The sequence below is a fragment of the Bidens hawaiensis genome, unplaced genomic scaffold, assembly GCF_021521415.1.
Source record: "Bidens hawaiensis isolate Kalapana, Puna unplaced genomic scaffold, B.hawaiensis_p1.1 tig00031081_1, whole genome shotgun sequence".
NCBI classification, from domain to species: domain Eukaryota; kingdom Viridiplantae; phylum Streptophyta; class Magnoliopsida; order Asterales; family Asteraceae; genus Bidens; species Bidens hawaiensis.
The window spans coordinates 157,041-163,455 of record NW_027495198.1 but is presented as its reverse complement, the minus strand read 5'-3'; the positions used below and the strand labels follow the sequence as shown (position 1 = coordinate 163,455).

At 32.9% G+C, this 6,415-nt stretch overlaps 1 pseudogene; it reads right to left on the bottom strand.

The window, feature by feature from the left end:
- Nucleotides 1-217: 217 nt before the first annotated feature.
- Nucleotides 218-2,723, bottom strand: LOC143581498 (putative late blight resistance protein homolog R1B-23; annotated as a pseudogene).
- Nucleotides 2,724-6,415: the final 3,692 nt, after the last annotated feature.

The following is a 6,415-nucleotide window of genomic DNA, read 5'->3' as shown; positions in this document are numbered from 1 at the left end:
CTGCCTATATGGTGGTGTGCTGGTGGATCGTTAACTGGTAGTCCCAACGTCTCTAGTTCATGAGGTGTTAGAAGATTTATTGATATGCCTGTTCTGATTTTTATATCCCTTCCACCTCTCTTGTCGAATATTTTATATAGAGATCTCGTGGAAATTAATTCAGGTCTACGCCAACAATGCATCATAGATGTTAATGGGGATCTCTCAACTCTGATCTTTAGGTCATAGTTTCCAACAGCATGATGCTCTTCTTGTATTTCGTAAGCGGACTGGATAACAGAGTTGTAACAAGTGGAATCCCTTCAAGGGAATAACAGTCGTCAAAAACTAGTTTGAGACATGGGAAGTTGATGCTAGAGGCTTCCCACTGTTGGATATCCAAGCATGATAGTTTCAAGTATTTTAGTTGTTGAAATGGTTCCTCACCCGCATCCCACCGGGGTCCCACGAAGGCATGTGTTAGCAGCTTTAGAACCTCAATATTTGGTAAAGATTGAATATTAGACATGCTACTCCATGGAAAATGGCATTCCTTTACTGTAAGCATTTTCAATGAAGCAGGAAGCCTGATCATGTTTTTCTTTTTGAATCTAGGTATACGTTTTGACTTCGCACAACTTATCTTCAGTATCTCAAGGAAGGTGAGTGTCTTGAAATCATACTTTCTGTCTCCGTGAATGATACAGGAAAGCTTTTTAACACACGGAAAATAGTTTCCCCAAATTGTAGACTCATGTCCCATGTCCACATTGAAAATGGTTTGCAACTTCATAAAGGGAATCTGAAGTTGTGGAAAGATAATTGCACGGCGACATTGCAAGTGTCTTAGATTCACCAAGTTTGATATGGTTTTTGGGAGCATCAAAGGATCATTTGAAATCCCTTCAATGATGAGGGTTTGAAGGCATCTATGAGCGCATATCGTGGATTGGAAATCTCTATCTTCATTTCGAATCACAAGGTACCGTAAGTTAACTAACAAAGATATCTCCTTTGGTAAAGGATGATATTGTTTAAGATCCAGCACGGTTAAGAGCCTCCATGAACGGGAACACTTCAGAACGATGTAACTGTCATATGAGTACATATAATGCTTGAAAAATGTCCACACTGAAAGATACTCTGAAAAAGGGCGTGGCAGTTTGGAAGAGCGTATCAATAAGCGGCTTGTCTTATATGGCGCAATGATACAATTTTCCCATCCTAGTACTTTTATGCTGAACCTTTCTTTTGTTGCGATTTCGGAGCTAAGCTCCCTCAAAACATCGTGAACAGTGATGGTTTTGATGGCACCACCGACCTTTCTATCCTGAACAACTACTAGATATCTATCAACTAGTTCCATCACGTAATCCTTTGCGGTTTCCTCCAAGCTTTGATTTTCGGATTCTTGTATAAATCCCTCAGCAATCCATAACCAAATCAACCATGTTACTTGAAACTTATAGTCTTCTGGGAAGCCTCCTAGATACAGAAAGCAAATTCTCAAATGAGAAGGTAGATGATTCACACTCAAAGCCAATGTTTTTATGTGCCCCCTGACTGTTACCGAACTGACACTCCGAGAAACTTTTTCCCATGTGTTCGGTAACTGGTTCTTTTGCGAGAAGTCCAGCTATGACAACCACAGCAAGCGGCAATCCACAGCAGTTTCTTGCAATTTGCATTCCAGGTCCAGTTACCCAGTCTGGGAAATTGTGGCCATGGAACACCTTTTTATGCATCAACTCCCAGCTTTCTTCATCTGTCAAACATCTTAGCTGATGAATGTAACCATGTGGTTCTGCATGCAAAGCAACATTTTTGTGACGCCTGGCGAGCAGAAGTCGACTTCCTTTGTTACTGTTGGGGAAAAGTACTTTCAGGACATCCCAGGCCTCGGTGTTCCAGATATCATCAATGACAAATAAATATCTCTGGCGTTTTTCCAAAATGTGCTTGTGCAACATTTCATGAAGGTGGGAGTAATTATGCCTTTTATTAGGGTCTATTTCAACTTTTGCAGAATCAAGTATTTGATATAACAAATCCTTTTTTTCAAATGTTTGAGAAACAGTGATCCACCCACGTATTTTGAAATAATAACAAACAAAACCATCATTGAATACTTTGGTAGCAAGGGTAGTCTTACCAGATCCTCCCATGCCAACAATTGAGACTATCTCCAGCTTCTTTGTGTTTTGGCAAAGTTTCTCTCGTATGAGATCAACATCACGAACAAGACCCACTAAGACGTCTTGTGAATCTCTGGAGTAGGAAGTAACAGCGGAAGCAGCAGTTTGGGTTTTCGGACTGTCGGCTTCTGGAGATGATTCAAGTTCCATCTTATGGAGGATGCTAAAGTAATCCTCCTTGATAGACTTGATTGATCTCATAACATCATCAACAAGTTCTTGCGGGAAGTCAACCATATAATACTTTTGGTTTTTGGAACTTAAATTGTTATTGGACACAAAGAGATCAAGCATATCATGTACCTCTTCTACCACATCGTTGAATCTTCTCTTCAGATTTAATATTACTTGCAATTGTGCAGGCTTATGTAGACCATTTTCTTTCTCAACGAATAGGGTTTGGATCATCGATTCAAGCTCTTCATAAAGAAGTTGTAATGGGTGCCTTTCATATGATTTAGACAGGTGGATTCCGATTCGTAGATCATTGTAACCATAAATAATCTGCTTTAATTTCTTCATGAACAGCTTCAGCCGACGGTATGCCATCTTGTTTCTTCAGAGAGAAGTTTAAGTTGAGTTGACTTTGACTTGTATAAATATATGTTTAAGGTATCTCGTCTCAATATCGTTGTCATATAAATTGTACAAGATTTTAATGTCATCACTCATCGACATGTGATACTGTGATGAAGTAATAGATAGTTTTTTGGATTATTTTCTAAGAATAGCATATCTTCCTGTTTTACCGACCCTTAAAAGCTATCAATATAATTACTTTTGTAATTTGTGTTTTGATAGAATAATATCATATCTAACTATACTATTAAAGCAAGATGTTTTTTCACATGGTATTATTTTAGAATATCTGGCCCTCCATATCCCTCCATATAAGATGTCACATAAATATCATATGAACAGTTTCATATGTTATCAAGCCAATTAATTATGTTGTATTTGGAAATCTCGATAAATAAGTTATAAAAATAGAAATTTGAATTATTATCTATATTATTAAATTTAACTTTTTTTGTTATATTCTTTTAACTACAAGTGTATCGGGCTCTATCCTAGTATCACTATATATATAAGGGACGGTTCAGGAGAGAAATAATATTAATACGAAAAGTGTGAGAAATGAATCATAACCATTGATTGGGTCTAATCAATGGCCTACAATCATAGTGGCAATTTTGTAATAAAATTAAAAAATATATATAAAAGGTTTTAATGATAAAGGGTATGATGGCATCATGTATTTAAATTAAGTTTCCAAAACGTAAATAACTTAATTACTTTCCTAAAGTTAAGTCACTTTAATAATTTTTTTTACATTTTTTTTATATTTAATCAACTTTATTTTCTGTTCAGTGGCATAAATAAGAATAAAAAATTATAGTTTATATATAAATAACAACCAATCACACAATTACTTCTACAATTTTCTAAATTTAATCAACTTTATTATTAATTTTGTAGGCTATTAAAAGTATGTGTAGGTATATGTTAATATGGTTCACCAAATACATATTGACTATGTAGGTTGTTAAAAGTTTGTGCAGTGTACATTGTTTGTTATATAACAATTTGTGTAGGATTAATAGATTGTTGTGTGCGAATGAAAAACATTTTTTTTTGTGTAGTATACATAATTTGTGTGTAGTAATAAATGATATATTTTATTTATGATATATAGAGGTTGTGTAGGATGTCATGTACGTTGTTTGCGATATAACAATTTATGTAGGATCCATAAATTGTTGTGTAGAAATAAAAGTGATCTGAATTTACGAACTAATAAAACAATCATAATGTTAGGCTAAAATAAAAAGTAAATTAACTAATATATTGAAGTATAATTTACTATTAATTAGAAATAGTTACCATAATAAGAAAATCAATAATTTTACTAATATGTCCTTCAAATTAAATAATCATAAATTGAAAGGAAAATGGTGTGATTGGTCAGAATCATTTCTCACATTTCTTTTAATAACTTGATTTCTCTCCTGAACTTAACCATATATATATATATATAGGAAAGATCTTTTGAGAACTTGATGAGTAGTAAGAACTTTAAGAACTCAATATGTATTACACAATCAATTAAATGTGTATTAAATATGTGGCTGATAATAAATCTGATTAAAAAATTCAGGAAAGAGAATAAAGATTTTTGATAATTACACAAGTTTAAATGTTAGTTACACATGTGTAATAAGTCGATTTGGTGCATAAAAAAATATTGTAATTAATATAATAGAAACATGAACTAAAATGTAGTATCATATTGAATAAATTGAAGTTTAATACAAATTACATAACCCACAGTATGCAAATTATCAAAATTTATATACAATACACAAATTACATAAATTATATCTACACCTATTACCCAAATTACATTAATTACTTAACCACTAAAACATAAAATTAAATAAATTTTCAATTACATATGTTATACAAATTACATAAATTACCCAACACAAAATAAACATGTTACATAAACTACACAAATGACTAAATTACTCAAATTACAAAAATTATGTAAGTGACACATATTACACTACACAATTACAGAAAAAATATTTAAGTGACTAATAATAATAATAATAATAATAATAATAATAATAATGTATGTTACTTAATATTAAACTTTTGGCTAGAAATCAAACATACTATAAATATTAAAAATTAGGTCTCGAATTTCATTGGGTCGTTCTCGAAATTCTACAGTGATTGGTGTCAAAATTGCATAGGAGTCGATCAAAATTTTTATACTATTATAATGTTAAAAAATTCATAAGAAAAAGAGGGACTCCCTGTCACATAGACAGAACTCAAACACATTATTAATAATTGGGTTTGCATAAACTAAATAAACATAAACGTATATTAAAAAATTCATTAACCATTAATAATAAACTTTTCTTACTAAATACACTATACAATAACTTTTTTATTACTAATTAAAAAGAAATTTACTGAAATCGAAAAAAGGAATAATGATATAAACATATAAAGAAATAAAGAGAAAATTCCCAAAATAAGCTTTTATGAAAACGTTTTTTAAGTTTTAGGTGTCATTTGCAAGAAATTCCCAAAATATGTATTATAAACTAGCCGTGGTGAGTAGTTTATAAGTACACACGAGTAGTTTGTAGAACTAGTTAAAACTTACCACATGCCCTTAAATTAACTGTAACAAGCAGGTTCAATAATCATTTGCACGTCACGACTAAATAAGTTTCGTGCCTCGTAATCAACGCCCACGAGTTGTAACATCCTACTTTTGATTTTAATAAATAAATGAAATTTCGTTTATTCAGCAAAGTGTCGTGTGCCGGTTTCTATAAGATGATGGGCTTGGACTTTAGAAGATAGAATAAAAGATGGAATGGGCCTTAGGTCCATGGGCTTAAGGGAGTATAAATACCCCTTAAACCCTAAACCTTTCCATTTTTATCCATCTCTACACCATAGCCTACACCATCAAAAACACACACAAGACTATCATTTAACCCGAGCCTAGATCCGAAGTTGAAAACCCGAGAGTTGTTGGTTCTAGATCGTTGTGAAGAACAAAACAACATCAAGGCTTAACCATGTTCGTAGTTCGACTTGTTTAAGGTACGTATATAATTAGGAATCGTTCATTTAGGTCCGGATTCATTTAGATAATCTTAGATCTGTATACATGTGGTAAAAACGAACCAAACGTGCTGAAAACCATTAACGTTTGATAGGTTAATTGCTAACTTAAAGAACCCGTAACATATATGCCAAAATTGCACCCCTTAAATATGAAAGTTTGGCTGATTTGATGGTTAGGGTTTGTAGGCGCTTGGATTCCGAATCCATTGATACCTAAATCGTGTGATTTGGTTAAGAAACGAAGGTTTAATTGCAGGTCTAAGATATGTTGACTGTGGGTGTTCTTGGCGATTTTGACTTTGACCTGCGAGTCAAAGTTGGATAAGACTGATGCCAATTGTTATGTTCAGATAACGAATTAGTTCACCCATGTTGAGATAATGAATTAGTTAACCAGTTCGTTATGACAAGATAACGAATCAGTTCCCTAGTTCGTTATGATCATATAACGAATCAAGTGATTCGTTATTCAGCCAATTCGTTATGTTAAGACAACGAATCAGAAAGATAACGAATTAATCTAGCGAATTAGATGACGAATCAGATAGCAAATCAGGTGATTCGTTACCCACCAATTCGCTAAGATC